We start from the raw sequence: 16,046 nt of genomic DNA, 5'->3' as shown, positions 1-16,046 counted from the left end.
TCTCTGGGCCTCTCCGATGGCTCACTGAAAGGACCCTGCCTGCCAACTGCTGCTCTGAGCTGGGGGCATTAGGGATATCTGAGCAAAGCGTTGTACCAAAGGAGAATCAAAACCTTGAAGCAAAGAGCCACAGGGACGCAGCTGTACTGTGACTGCTAAGTGCAACTCACCTCTTTCTGGTCCTTTCCTGGTTCAAAGCACCCACCAAGTCAGCCAGAAATCTCTGATTCCACCTAGAAAAATAAGGGAAGGATTACACCAGGAAACAAGATAATGTAACTCATCTCGAAGCTTAAATGTAGACGAAGTGGTTCCTCAGTGCCAGACAGCCCCCAAGAAGCACACAGGAGTTTAATAGCTGTTTATTCTTCCATACAGACTAAAACTACATTCATCAGAAAAAGGGGAGTAATTCATTTCCTATGCTAGTTATGGATACGGCAAACTGAAGAATATTTTCAAAGACAAGCAGTTTATTATGATCACAAACTTGACCTAGAATAAACTAAGATGTAAATAGATATTTACACGGGGGAGTAATTTTTTTTCAAGTTATGAAAAAACTTAAGTTTACAACGGATATTTACTACAAAACAATCTTACACCACAGTGCCAACTTGTTCTGTTTTTATTGGGTCTTTTACTCCTATGATCCTATTTCTGAATTTTCATATGTTCTGATCTTATTATATGTCTGAATTCACCGAATGGGATGACATATGATGAGCATCTAGCCCCATGTCTGGTCCTTATTAAGCACTCAGTAAATATCAGCTATAATATTATTAATTATACATTCCTGTTGTGAGTTTCTCTTTCATTCCACCCATATCATTCCTGAGCAAATGTACACAGATATCAGCATAGTTGCTGTTGCTGCTGTTGCTAAAATAGACATTTAATCCTTAAACCCAACCTCTGTTCAATCTAATTCAGACACCAGGAAGAGTAGTATTTCAAAAGGTGTTTAAAGATAATAGCCCCATTCTAACTTTCCCCATCATTAGGCTCAAAGAAATCACCCTAGACCCTCAGGTTGGCAAATGAAAACAGAGAAGGAAAAAAGGGAAAAAGAATACCATCAGATTTGAAACAGAAAACTTGTAACCTTCACACACAAGAGAAAGGATTGTCTCTGGGTGGTGTTTCTTCTTTTGCTGGGTGCACATTATACATTATCACTCTGGAGGTTTTTGAGTTACTGAGGACAGGACTGGGCTGGTACCCTGAGGCCAATTCCATCAACGAGCACCTACCACCAGATCAGACTGGGGGTCCTCCTGGGCTCCAGCACCCCCACCCCCCACACCAGCAACACATGTGTGCTAGGCCTGGCTCCCACTTCCACGCCCATGAACGTATTCCAGGACCAACCTCAAATGCATAGGCTCTTGACTGCAGGGTAAAGGAGGCTGACAGTTTTAGCCCCAATGAATCATGCAACACTTGGGACCTAACTGGCCGATGCTGGACCTAACCCGAAAATGCTAGAAAACTCACCAAAACGGAGCAAGCAAAACTGCACAAGAGCCACCAAGGCCAACCCCAGCATCTGGAACGGGTTCCTGTTTCTACTTTATACAAAGCAACCCCCATGCACAACCCATTTTCAGTCTGTTATTAGGTGGAAAGCATCCAGTAAGCTCATTCCAGCTAAAGCCCAGCTGCATGGACATAGCTTCAGCGTCACCCCTCCATGGGAGATTTGCATTTTATGCTGACTTAGTCTTAACTCTTCAACCTGTCCCCATGAAGCCTCTGCCCATTTAATAACGGCAGAGATTGAGGAGAAGGGATTGTGGGACAGTGGAGAGCGATCTTCTTGAAATCCTATAGTGGGGACTAGGCCAAAGAGGGGAGGCAGAGGCTTACAGCTGAGGTTCTCAGACATGGTTATTCACGAAAATCCCTGCCCCCTCCCCTGGGCAGCTGGAAAATCATTCTGAAGCCTGACCCCCACCCCCAGAGGTTCTGATTCTTACAAGGTAAGGCCTGGGCACTAGGATTTTTTTTTTTTAAGTTCCCCAGGTAAGTTTAATAAGTAACAGACTCTGAGGATCATCTGGCGATCTTGCTGAAATTTACATTCGGTGGGTCTGGGGTGACAGCCTGAGATTCTGCCTTTCTGAAGTGCTCCTGGGTGAAGTCAGTGCTGGGGGTCCTCAGAACACTCTGAGTTACAAGAACTTAGGTATCCCCTCTTCCCCCTCCTATGCCCCTAAGGAACCTCAGGCAAGCTGACCGCATCCCTCTCTCCAGCCTCGGCTTTCTCCTCTGGAATGGAAAACACCACTTTTCCAGGAGGCCCCAGAGACGTGCCCAGTTGACTTCTAGAGTGCCAGCTGGGTAAGAGACATTACTCATGTCCCAAGAGACAGCTGCCCCCTTTCCCCTTTCCTGTAGTCCTGTTCTAAGCAGTCCTACTTGTAACCTGAAGTGCACCTGGGTCACTGCATCCAACAAAATGGTCTGTTTCTGCTCTGGTCCTTAAAGGGAGTAGGGGTCTCATGCCCACTGGCTTTTTGCACTGGCATGATGACCAGGGCCACCAAGACACAGGGCCGCCCAGGGAGCCTGACTCTGTCCAGGTCCCACTGGCCTTGGCAGCAGCCCTGTGAAGCCCTTCCGTGGCTTCACACACACCTCCCCACCACGTAGCACTGCCCTTACTGTCCTCACCGCGGATGGCGGTGGGACAGGGAGGGGATGGCACTCCCTCGGAAGGAGGCCAACAGCAGCACGCCACGCCCGACTCCAAACCTCTGAGGGAGGCCACAGACTGCAACTGGCTACCCACAGCTTGCCCCCAAGGGTCCCTCCCTACCTCCTGCACCCCCGGCCCCACCCCTCCTTCCTGACATTCCCGGGATGCCTGGAGCCATACACCACCTAGTGGTTCCCAGCTCAATACCAGCAACAAGACACCTCCAACCAAGAGAGAAGAGCCCGCTCCTCCGGGACACCTTGGACTGAGGAACCCAGAAGCAAAAGGCCCAGCAGGTGAGGCCACAAGGAGACATTAGGCTGGAACACGTCCAGTCCCACAAACTCACCACTTTCTCCAAAAAGTGCACCAGGAAGGCAGTAGGCCATGCTGGAAAATGCGGCCACACGCTACAGGAGCAGACCAGGGTGGAGAGGGAAGAATACCCGGAATGGGAAATGTGGATGGATGTCCACATTTTATGAGCTAGAGCGCCCTCTGTGGCCAGAATAAGAGTTGCAGGTTGGGGGAACGCGGACATTCTTGATGGGTCCAAAATCAAAGCAGAGTGATTTCAAGGAAACAGGCCAAGTAGTCAAGAAGCCAAACCACTGGGTCCAATTTCTAGAAACCTACCCAAGGTCAACACATCCACTGGGCCCCTAATACTTTTAGGGGGCCCAAGAAAATGTTCAAATTCCTTTTAAAATCAGAATGAATAAAATGATGGTAATAGGAATGCCTAGATAACAATGAATCCAGCCTGGATTCTAATCATCTGGATTCTATCACTATAGTTGTAAAATACATTTTTTTTTTGAGATGGATTCTCGCTCTGTCACCCAGGTTGGAGTGCAGTGGCATGATTTTGGCTCACTGCAACCTCTGCCTCCCAGGTTCAAGTGATTCTCCTGCCTCAGCCTCCCAAGCAGCTGGGATTATAAGTGTGCGCCACCATGTCTAGCTAATTTTTGTATTTTTAGTAGAGACAGGGTTTCACCACGTTGACGAGGCTGGTCTCGAACTCCTGACCTCATGTGATTCACCTGCCTTGGCCTCCCAAAGTGCAGGTATTACAGGCGTGAGCCACCATGCCCAACCATAAAATACAATTTTTAATGTTTTGTTTTTATGGAGGGAGAGGTCTAAGAACACAAAAGTGCCAAAGATTATGAACATCATCATTTGGTTCTGAATTCACCTTTTTTTTCCAGTTTCCAAATTTCTCAGTCTTTACTGAAACCCCTCGTTGAATGCTCTTTCTGTGAGACCCCCACTAGAGCCAGGGGACCCACCTCCACCTGCTTCCCATAGGTTCATCCTTTTTACTCTGGGTTCTATTGAAAGTTTTCTGTCCCATTCCAGGCAAGTTCATCCAAGGCCCTGGTACCCTGGGCCTGTTTCTGGCCAGGCAGACGCTCCAACAGCTGCCACCCCTGCCTGTGTGAAGTGCAGTCTGGCATGATGGAGCAGCAACTCTGAAGTCCAAACACACACACTCAGCCCCCTGCAGCATAAACACGGAGCATACATTACACCCAGGCCTATAAAGGATAATTATACAATCTGATCTGGCAAATTAGTGCCGCAGAATGTCTAATTCTCACAATGAATTCGAGGGTTGGATCAGCAGGAAAAATTAACCTGGATCTTTATTGGGATTTGCCCCAGGTCAGGATTAGGGTTTATTTATCTCCTTTATTTTCCTGTTGAAGGAGGGTAGACAGGCTTCTCTCCCGCCCGCCCCTCCCCACCGCATCCAGGCTTGGCTTTTAGACAAGCGAGCTGCCCGGTGATCTTTCCCACGCACTACCTAACTCAGCTCAGCTAAAATCAAAGAAAGCACCAACTAGGAGATATGTGTGCTTTTTTTTTTCATAAGGAAGAAAAGTTCAGGCATCCCATATCAAGGGATTCACTGGCTGGAACAGAGTCAATACAAGGTAAACAAAAGAATGAACATTTCCAGATGGCAATGTACCTCCTAATTATTCTGGCCCGGCTCTGAAATGTTTACTTGGAGAGCACTCACATATACACATTTCTCTAAACACCTTTTTCTTTCTTTCTTTCTTTCATTTGTTCTCGCTTTCCACGGAGTCTTTCCAGAGGAGATGGTGATTAACAGGAGTCGGTTCTCATCTCCTATGCTCATTAAACAGCTAGATCACCAAAGAATTGTTACCACAACGCCAAGACATGTTGACACCAAGCAAGGATTATCTTTCATCTAACAAAAACAAACCTGATGGCAGGCCGGCAAGTTTTCTCCTCTCTTTTTCTATCTTTCTGGGGTTTCCCCTGCGAAGATCATTCCCTACCCAAACTCCCAAGTCAGCCCTGCAGTGACCACACACCCAGAGCTTGAAAGACAAGGCCCCGGTCCATAGAGAGAGTTGGCATTCAGACTTTTAGCCTATAGAAAATGTGAGTCTGTCAGAGAACTAAGCCTGTGATGCGCTGAAAGAATAAGGCAAGCTTCCCTGCGTCTAATACCCACGTGATCTACCCACAAAATTCTTAAAAAGTGCCTCTCTAGGAGACTGACCTCCTGGCTGAAAGAGAAACTGTGCTTTTCTAGGCTTACCAGTGAAGGTTACAGTCTTTTGCCCTGGCATGGGCACTAAACTCTTCCACTTTGGGTTAAGGTTTATCATATGTGGGCAACCTCACCTAAAAAACATATATACATGGGTAGAGGTGTGTGTGTGTGTGTGTGCCCATATGCATGCATATGTATATTTTTTCAAGGACAATCACTTTATGGGAAAATAAACCAGTTCTAAACAACTGCCTCTGACTTAAAGCAATGAAAATGTTGTCTTGTGCCTCGCCCAGGGGATTCTAGGTGACCCAGTGAGAGGTGGTGGAGAGAGAGACTGGAACGTACAAACTTATCATCAGCTGGAGTGCAATCTTTGTAGAGTTCTAACCAAATCTCAAACTCCAGTTCCAAACTGGTCAAGACAAGCGTGTACTTTTTGGAAGGAGATGAACACTCACTCCATGCAGACTACATCAAGGAGTCTCGCAAGGAGCTGGGAGACAGCAAAGAAAAATATCCCTCTTCCTGGATGGTGAAGACAGTGATGCAAGCTTCATTCTGAACATCCATCCATTCTAGGTGTGAATAGTGGCCAGGGATGAAGAGTAAGAGAATGCCAAGGAGTCAGTAAAAATGCTGTAGACACGAGGAAAAAAAAATCTCATCATATTATTAAATGATTGAAATTGTATCACACATGTGTGGGTTCTAGAGGCTAAGAGTTGGAGACTAAAAGCTTAATCTAGACATTTTTCTTTTTTTTCAAGACAGAGTTTCGCTCTTGTTGCCCAGGCTGGAATGCAATGGTACAACCTCAGCTAACTGTAACCTCCGTCTCCCAGGTTCAAGTGATTGTCTTGCCTCAGCCACCCAAGTAGCTGGGATTACAGGCATGCACCACCATGCCCAGCTAATTTTTAGTATTTTTAGTAGAGATGGGGTTTCACCATGTTGGCCAAGCCGGTCTCGAACTCGTGATCTCAAGGGATCGACTCGCCTTGGCCTCCCAAAGTGCTGGGAATACAGGCGTGAGACACCACACCCGACTTAGTCTAGACACCTTTGGGGTGTCCGTTTTCTCAACCGAAAAATGGAGATAGCTGGAGTGACTACTTATTGTCCCTTGTAAACCCTCTACAACCATAACTGTTATTTTTTTTTTTGAGGACTATGCTTTTTTCTATATTGCTTATTTCTGTATATATAATTAATTCTAAATTAAACTGTGTATTCAACTGCTTTGCATATTTCCTGGACCATAGTAAGTAAACCATGAATGTTAGCTATTGCTACTACTGTAAAAAAATTAAAGAACTGCATGCTTTATAAAAACAAACTAGGAAGGAGGAAGCGAAAGGTTAATGTTAGTTATCTCTGGGTAGTAAGTTTAAGAGTGTTGTGTTTTCCTATTTTTTCATGTCTAAAGTAAACAGGCAGTGTTTGGTGAAGATAAAAATACCATGGTATTTAAAAGATAATAAAAATAAGATGGACGTTCATTGTTTTGAACTAGAAATAAAACTATTAAATGTACTTAAAAAAAAAACAGTAAAAATAGAAGCTACAGGCTTGTTTGCTAAATCAGAAATGGCTTAGCAGTCAAGGATAAAGAGGACCTCAAAAGGGTACTTATGGGACCAATGGCATGACCCAAAGTGAGACCAAGAGCCAGACACACCCAGATGGTAAGTGCTGCTGTCAATTACACCGATAGGAGGGCAGCTCTTTCCACTGAATGACATAGTCAATATTGGCTTGAACGTGAACCTGACTGAGAACCCTAACCCAGCTGACAGGCTACGTACGGGCCACAGGGTTGAACAGATCTGCTTTGTGGCATGTCCCAAATACCTATGCCATTATAGACAGATGGTTCTCACCACACCTGCCTTTCGGTTCAGTACCTACAGCCCCTTGCACTTCCCCACGCCTGTTACACAAGCCCAGCGGGGAGCAGAGGGCAAGTTCCATGACACAGCCTGCAGAGGCCATGCCAGAAATACGGGGTCTGAGGCTCCACATGAGCCCAGGAAACAAAGAGTAGACTTGATCCTCAGAATCCTTCTGCCAGCTCTCCAGGTCTCCCAGGAAGGTGGGAATGCAGGTGACAAGGGGACCTCATTCAGGTGCCCAGACCTCCAAAGCTCCCCCCTATTTTCTTGGCTCCCCTTCTTTCTCCTAGGTCCAGCACAAAGGGGAACCCAAGGCTCAGTCCTCAGCCCCCCCAATTCCTGTTGCTTCCCCTCTTCCTTGAAGATGTCCCAAACCCCTGTTCCGGACCTCTTTCCTAAGCCCATTTTGCTCCCAGCAACCTGTGCAGACGACCTCAGCAACAGCAGAGCTCTCAGGAGATTGCTAAACTAGAAGGGCTGGACTTTCTGCTCTTGGTGCCTCACCCATCCCTCCAGTCTTTCCCAAACCACCTCTACCTGGAGCTGCTAACAACTGTCCAGCTTTCAGCTCTCTCCCAGACCTTCCTAGAGCAGAGTCACTAACGTGAACTTAAAGATGGAGCCCAACCCACTGTGCTAAAAAAAAAAAAAAAAAAAAACAATCAAAAGTTTATAAGCCCATTGGGGTTTTCTCCTTTAAAACCACATCTTTGCCCCTAGGGATGGATACCCACTGAATACGGTGTCCATACCCATCAGCAAAACAGAGGCCACAGAGCCGGAGCATCCCCTGGCAGAGATCATGATGTCACTGTGGTCAAATGCTGCTCCCAGCCTGTGAAGGCGGAACCACAGAAGGTGTCCTAGGCCCAGGTCCACCAACATCACACCAAGCCTTAGCCCCTATGTCTCGGTTTCACCATGTTTAAATGGAAAATAAAATGCTCAACTCAAAAACACTTTTCCAATGATATTTTAAGGAAAAATGAGATCACAGAAAATTAGGGAGGTAAGTTTAAATGGTGTGACCCCAAGCAACTTTTTTTTTTTTCAAAGAATCTCGAGAGGCTTGTTCACCAGAATGACGGAAGGGGTTGGGGAGAACATTGGGGAGGCCATAAGCCCTAGAGACCACCTGCACAGCAGCAACACTTATGCTAACGTGAAATGCTCACAATATCATGAAAGCCCACACCGACTGCAGACAGCTCTGTCCTCCCTGGTCCTCACGCTCAACAGGACCCTGAGGTCCTTAGGTTTGTAAAGCTGCCGACCGGCAGGTCAACATCTGTCCCTGCCAGAGATACCAAATGTTTCCTAAACCCACCCCAAGCCCAGCTCACTGAGCTATGAATAGTTATTAATGTTAACTCACGGCATTAATTAAAAAACGTTCAGCCAGGCAAATTCTCATACTTTTAAAAAGTCATTTGGGTAATCGCCTTTCCATGCCGCAAACTTTCCAAACGACTGACAGGTTGACATTTCACAATGTTGTTTGTTTTAATCAAGAAGAGGGGAAGCCAGTGCGGTTCCCCAGTTCATTTTTCAGGTGCCTTGATTTATTGATTGGCAAATCCCCACTTAATAGCTGTGCTGCGAGGCTGGGGATGAAGGTGGCTCCCACCACTCTGGGTTAGTGTCTGGGCTGGGGAGGAGGGAAATGGCTGCAGGGGCTTCCTGCTTCTCTTGACTTTTAGCATCCAGCCCCAGGGACCAGGGCCACACTGCATGACTCCCAACCCTTATTTTAGAGGCTCACTCTCCCTACCAGACAAGGGCGATGGTGCCGGTTCAGCAAACTCAAGAATTGGGGGCAGAGTGGACTGAACCTCTGGTGGTTTTCCAGACCTAGTTCTTCAAAGCAGCAGAACCCAGAGTCAGGCCAGTTCTGTGAGTATGAATCCCATCTCCACTGTTTTATCATCTTTGGACAAATGCCTTAACTTCTCTGTGCCTAAGTCTACTCATCTGTCAAAAATGGATAGAATAATAGTATCTACCTATAAGTCCATTCTGAGGGTAAAATCGACTAAAATTTGTAATGCACTTGATATGGTTTGGCTGTGTCCCTGTCCCCACCCAAATCTCAACTTGAATTATATCTCCCGGAATCCCCATGTTGTGGGAGGGACCCAGGGAGAGGTAATTGAATCATGGGAGCCAGTCTTTCCCAAGCGATTCTCCTGATAGGGAATAGGTCTCACGAGATCTGATGGGTTTATCAGGGGTTTCCACTTTTGCTTCCTCCTCATTTTCTCTTGCCACCGCCATGTCAGAAGTGCCTTTCACCTCCATCCATGATTCTGAGGCCTCCCCAGCCATGTGGAACCGTAAGTCCAATTAAACCTCTTTTTCTTCCCAGTCTTGGATATGTCTTTAGCAGCAGCATGAAAACGGACCAATATAGCATTTCAAACAGTATCTGCAGTAAAGTAAATGCTATGTTTGTGTGGGTTTAAAAACCTCCCTCGTCCCTCCCAAACTCTAATCCAGGACCCCAACAGTCAACTGACAACATAGTTGGATGTGCCCTGGCTGATGTGAGCAGGATCAGGCTGGACCTCACCCATTGCTCTGGTGCCCTGCTTCTCCAGGGTGCCACTGACGCCTCTCCGAGGCCCAGTGTGGTCCCAGAGCACACCGCTTGAAAGCCACTGCTTATTCTAAGGACTGAACATCCTCAGCTTTCTACTGGACACACACGCCTGCCCATGGCAAGAAGTCTTTTATGGAAAGCCAAACGCATTCTCCTGGAAAGGCCACACGGGGCACTCCAGGCTCCCTCTCCAGGTATCCCCCAACCCCTTGTGTCTGGCAGCAAATGGCTAATGACAGATGGGCAGCTGGGGGTGGCCTGAGGTTTGCATTTCACTCAGCCCCCAGCGCATCACTGCCAGAAGCACACTGCAGCCAACCAGTCTAATGGAAACAGACAGCAGTGACCACACAGCCCTTAGGGAAGAAGGAGTTTTCTTAAGAAAAAAAAACATCATGAAGCCCTCAAGCAATGTTACAACAACAAAAGACATGACACTGGTGAGCAAAAACCTCACTCTGAAATCACCTGCTCACCATAAGGCATTGCGGTATTGATGGAAAACCTACTACGTGCCAGGTATTAGACCACGCACCAGAAATGCAAACAAGAGAAGGCGGGTCCCAGGCTTTCCAGTGTGGAAATCTACTAGGAAAGATGATACCAACTAGCACTTGTATTTTGTGATGTGGATTATGTATGTCTGTGTATATTATATATAATACAGACATTAATATGTAGAATATGCTCTATGTGCACAGTGAGGCTGGGGGAGAAGGTGGCTCCCACCCTTCTGGGTTATTGGGGCGGGGGCATCTGAGCTGGTGAGGAGGGAAATGGCCACAGGGTCATTTGCCAAAGGGTTAACTTGGAAAGAAAGCTGTTGGGTGTATCTGAGTATGAATGGCACCTCTGGTATTCTCTAGCTGTGCCAACTTGGACACCAAGGTTTTACAGCTTTTTAAGGCATGCACACCACCAGCCAGGCAGATAACAGGTGATCAGTTAATCGCCAAGGACAGGAAATGAGAACACTTGGCAGAGGTGGTATCTGAATGAGGCCATAGGGAGGTAACTTGACAGTGCTCAAAGTCAAAGGGGCAAGTGAGAGGACCTCACAGGAGTCCAGGAATAGTGTGACCTCAGGCCTACACCGACACTGCTTTATCGTCTCCATCGGGAAGATTTCAACCATCGTTCTTCATCCTTCCTGTCTCTCTGGGGTGACGGGAGACACAGGAGAATCCAGTTGGGGGTGTGGTCAAGGGACGGGGAGAGGTTGAAGATCTTCTATTTCAGAAGGAAGGCCAGCTAGGAGGTAAAGGGATGATTCTTGTCCTTGTGGAAGCCATGTATGGGCAATGGTTGAGGGTGTCTTTGGGTTTACCAGAAAATCCTAACAGAAAAGAAATGAAGTACCAGGTAAGAATGTGCAGATATTCTGAAATACTAAACTGAAATCCTAAAGCCCCATAAGCTAACACCTTCTTTGCCAGGCTTGGCTGATTTTGAAGCCTCGTGCTGTGACCAGGAACCTGATGGGAAGGTTGTTAAGCTGGGCTCTTGTAATCCCAAGGCCACCCCAGAACACAGGACCATGGGCCCCTCTTGGAACCAGGCAACCAGGGAACCTAGGCCTGCTCCTCGGGCCTTTCCACTGGCTTCCGTGCTATGGTGGGAATGTGGTTTTCAGAAAGTTACTTAAACCCGAAGTCTGAGATGAGGACAGCGATGGAAGCCTCCGTCATCCCATTCCAGGCTTCCGACAGGAGACCTGTTGGCAGTCCTGTACACGGGCTAGCCCAACAGACATGATTAACCAGGGAGGAAGGCAGGGAAGAAGAAGGTGGGGAGCAAAGCAACAGAGGTCTGACCCTCCTCCCAAACATGTGGTTAAACAGCCTCTAGCGGAGTATCAGTTTGCACACTATGGCGTGCATATAAAGGTGCAAAGAATCAACACATGCCTTGCCTCCAAGGGCTTATAGTCAGATGCAGAAACTCAACATAGCCCAACTCCACAGCACACACATACAGGCTGTAGAATCACGCATGAAACCAAGACACGTGCAAGCAAAGTTTTACCAATGCATGCAAGTCGAGGGTCAAGTTCATAACTGGGGATATGGAGACTGGGAGTGCCAATTGCCTTAAATGCTTCAGAAAAAAAAATAGGAAGAATTTCAAGTTAATGTAGGCATCAGTACAAGCATAGGACTATCGGTTTCCAGTATCATTTACTATACATTCAACTCTATCTGCCAAGCAGTTCAGAGCCCCACATCCTCTGCCTCCAACTCTCATGGCTTCTGGAACTTTCTAGCTGGGTTTGTTTGTTTCTGTTAAGATGGATGCCTCTTGAAGGCATGGTCCAGAACCAACTCATCTTTTTCTGTTGTGAAATGAAAGTAAAACATTTCAGAGTTTCACCTTAAGAAAACCCACTCTGGCCAGGCGCGGTGGCTCATGCCTGTAATCCCAGCACTTTGGGAGGCCAAGGAGGGTGGATCACCTGAGGTCAGGAGTTCAAGACAAGCCTGGCCAACATGGTGAAACCCTGTCTCTAATAAAAATACAAAAAAAAAAAAAAAACTAGTTGGATGTGGTGGTGGGCACCTGTAATCCCAGCTACTCAGGAGGCTGAGGCAGAGGAATCGCTTGAATCTGGGAGACAGAGATTACAGTGAACTGATATTGCACTGTTGCACTCCAGCCTGGGCAACAAGAGTGAAACTCTGTCTCAAGAAAAAAAAAAAAGAAAAGGAAGAAAGAAAGAAAGAAACCCCACTTCCTCAAACATCTTCCATTTAGTATAGGGATAGAGATTATTTCAGTATCTTGTGTGTAGAAAGATGTGGAGGAGTCCAATTCTGCCAGGTTGTTTCCAGTGAATAACAGGCAAAACTTCATATCATGTGGTCAAGAAATTATTGAGAGAACCGAAGCCTGTAACTTTGACAACTAAATGGCTTAGGAGCCTCGGACACACATTCTCCATATTTACATCTTTATACACTGTATACTTGCATAGTTATCTAGGATCAGTGAAATATGGTTGCCCAACTTTGGGGTAAAGGGAAGCCTTAGGGTGGAATCAAAGCCAAGCCTAAAACTCCCAGTCCACGCATTATTGTCTAGACCCCAGGGCCTGCAAGATTCATACTGTCCTCCCAAACAACATCCTGGGCCTCTTGTGGAGACATTCACACCAACTAGGCCCTTCAACCAGAAGACTTTGGCTATCAGAAGATACTCAGAGAAGGTTCCAAAGTTCCCAAACTTCCAGGGATTTGAGAATACATGACCAAAACCAAGCTCTCAGTTTAAAGGGATACTGTGATGGGTGACAAAACATGTGAGCCCTCTGAGCCTGTCTGCAGAAAGCGTCCACTTGACATGGCCACACAATGAGCAGCCTTTGAGGTATCAGGGCCACCTCTCGCCCAGGCAATGGCAGAAGGAACTGGGGACTTATACTAACACGAAACCAGAACCCACTACTTTTAGACACTTCCAAGAAGCAGAAGACTGCAATTTATTGGTTAAGAAAAATATTGCCATAATTATTCATCTCTGCAATAACAGTAACAACCAATAGTGAGAATGCACGATCCTTCTTGCATTTTTCTCTATCTAAAATAAATACACCAATGAAAAATTAAAAATAAATAATGTCAGCCACGGTGGCTCACGCCTGTAATCTCAGCACTTTGGGAGGCAGAGCCGGGGGGATTGCTTGAGGCCAGGAGTTCGAGACCAGCCTGGTCAACATAGAAAGACCCTGTCTCTAGCTTTTTATTTTTTTTTTATAGACAAAGTCTCACTCTGTTGCCAGGCAGAGTATAGTGGCACGATCTCAGCTCACTGCAATCTCCACCTCCCTGCAATCTCTGCCTCCCAGGCTGAAGCGATTCTCCTGACTCAGTCTCCTGAGGAGCTGGGATTACAGGCGCATGCCACCACACACAGCTAATTTTTGTATTTTTAGTAGAGATGGGTTTCACCATGTTAGTCAGGATTGTCTCAATCTCCTAACCTCATGATACGCCTACCTCAGCCTCCCAAAGTGTTGGGATTACAGGCGTGAGCCACTGCGCCTCTATCTTTTGTAAAAATAAAAAAATATATATTTTTAAATTTAAAAATAAAATTTTATTTAAAAATAAAAAATAAACAAATACTCCATAATCCCACAGCTCTGAGCATGCTTTAAGTTTGAGAAGTAAATAATCAGGTTTCAATGTAAAATGACAATCCTCTTTTATCCCCCTTTCCCTAGAAGCAGGCAAGTATAAACCAGAGTCACAGAGACGTAGGAATCTAAAATGCAGAAATACCCAACAGCAGTCGAGGTTGAATTTGCCACACATCTCCCATGCTGGAGGGATTAACTCAAATCCCAATGCTGCATCGATGGTGTGGCTGATGCTGTGCTGGGAGCTAGGGCTTCGCCTCTGCCTGTGCAGTGTGTATTCCAGAGGGACGCAGGTCAAAACAAGTAAACACAAACATTCAGTTATAAATCAGGAAGTTTCTGCAAAGCAGAATGATGGGGGTGGGAACAGCATCACAGCAACTGCGAAGGCCCCTCCAAGTAAATGACATGAAACAGATGCCTGACACAGATACAGTCAGCTGCAGGAATGAAACCCAGGGAGCTGCCTGCTGGCTGCATCCCAGGCAGAACTGGGGTGGACCCCAGCTCCAAAGCCACACTGTAGAGAGTGGAAATTCTGAAAATGTTTTAAAAAAAATAATTAGACTTGGGAGAACACAAGACCCATGAGGGTACAGGCTAGGGAACACTCCTTTTTACAAACTGCAGGCATGACCTTGAGGTAAGGTGAGAAACAGAGAGAACCCTGCAGACCTTGTTCTAGCACCTTCCACCGAGCTCAGTAGCGCAACAGTACATTTTGAAGCAATGGGAAAAATCATGAGATGTTGCCTTTACCGCGTAACTCATCTTGCTAAGGCACCTTTACCCCTGCGGTCTCGAGGGTTCTGGGAAGGCATTGATGAGGACCTCCAGTACGTCCACCCGGCATTTTATCATCCTAAGTGTGAAGCTTGGTTACAGTTTTACAAAATAAAATGAAGCCTTCCTGATTCCTAGTCCCTCGTAGGGATAACCTCCCCAAAGCAAGCCTGGAAAATTCTGGGCTGCCAGGTCACTGGGGTTCAAAGTCCACCTCCTCCCCGCCCCACCCACCCGTGGAAAAGTACTGGCATTTCAGCAGCTGGGTTTCTTCCAGGAGGCCCTGCTGGGGATGCGTCCGTGCCCCCAACCCAAAGCCCACAGGGAGATCTCACCCCACTGGGTTGAACCCCAACCTCCCTCCCTGGCCCCACTGATTTCACACCCTCGAACAATCCTGCCCAAATAACCCAGCAGTTAAGGGTGGCCAGGGGCCAGGAAAAAAGCCCTGAAAAGCAGTGAGCGCCTCAGATCCGAGAGCTCACAGCTTGGCTGGGACACTGCCCGCGGTGGAAAATGCAACGTGAGGCTGGTGCGGTGAGGGCGGTGGGGGAAGGAAGCCCTGACCCCACCCAGCCTGCATCAGAGCAGAGGGTCAAGTCCCAAGAATATCTGGAACGTTCTGGCAAGGGTGGGCAGAGATGGGGGGTGAGGGGGCCGGCGGACGCGCAGCCTCGTGCTTTCCCTGCGATGACATACCTGACTGGCCAGGCACACCTGGACGTCAGGGCAGGCCAAGCTTTCCAACAGTCGTCCACTGTTCCCTGAGTGGAGAGGCCTGGCAGCCATGCTCCTCACAGACAGGGGGGTTTTTCTCCTCCTTGGTGGGCCACGCCTCCCCCGGGCACATATTCCCTCTGTCCGAGGGTTTCGTCCAAGCCCCGGGCTCTGACCACAAAAAGCGCCCTTTTCTTTGGCGGGCTCACCTCAGACGTGAGGTACCAGAGAGCCAAACCGTCTGCTAAAAGGACATCCCCGGCACATTGCTCCCTAGGCAGAGGGTCCGTGGCTGGCGGCCACAAACAGCACATCCTCCCTCCATCCTGGGGCCTTACAGAATTGCCCCTTGGTTCCTGCTGTGTTCAGGGCAGAAGGACAGCAAACTAAAGGAGCTCTTGGCTTGCTCAGGGTGCTCCCGTCTGACCCAAAGCAAACTGGGTAATTCCCTGGTAAAAACCAAGTTGTTGAACACAGAGCTTCAGGTCTCGGCCCATTCAGTGCGGCCGTTCCCACTCTAATGTCTCTGTAAAAATGCAAAAAAAAAAAAAAAAAACCTTCGAAAAACAAAACAAAACAAAAACAAAAACAAATGACGACACCTTCCTCCAGCAGAGAGAGATTTCAGCCTCCACCAAAACACGCAATGTGCTCCTGTGTGTGTGGGGGGG

At 47.3% G+C, this 16,046-nt stretch overlaps 1 long non-coding RNA gene across 1 annotated transcript in view; it reads right to left on the bottom strand.

Moving 5' to 3' along the window:
- Nucleotides 1-16,046, bottom strand: part of LOC105718173 (uncharacterized) — a 179,766-nt gene that overhangs the window by 25,353 nt on the left and 138,367 nt on the right. The window contains exon 2 of the long non-coding RNA XR_010339778.1: nucleotides 171-233. This is a non-coding gene — a long non-coding RNA (uncharacterized LOC105718173). The remainder of the gene's footprint in view (nucleotides 1-170; nucleotides 234-16,046) is intronic.

This window comes from Aotus nancymaae, unplaced genomic scaffold (assembly GCF_030222135.1).
Source record: "Aotus nancymaae isolate 86718 unplaced genomic scaffold, 86718_ANA_hifiasm-v0.15.2.pri h1tg000089l, whole genome shotgun sequence".
Classification (NCBI taxonomy): Eukaryota; Metazoa; Chordata; class Mammalia; order Primates; family Aotidae; genus Aotus; species Aotus nancymaae.
Note: the sequence above shows the minus strand (reverse complement) of the source record. Positions and strands in the feature narration are given on the sequence as shown.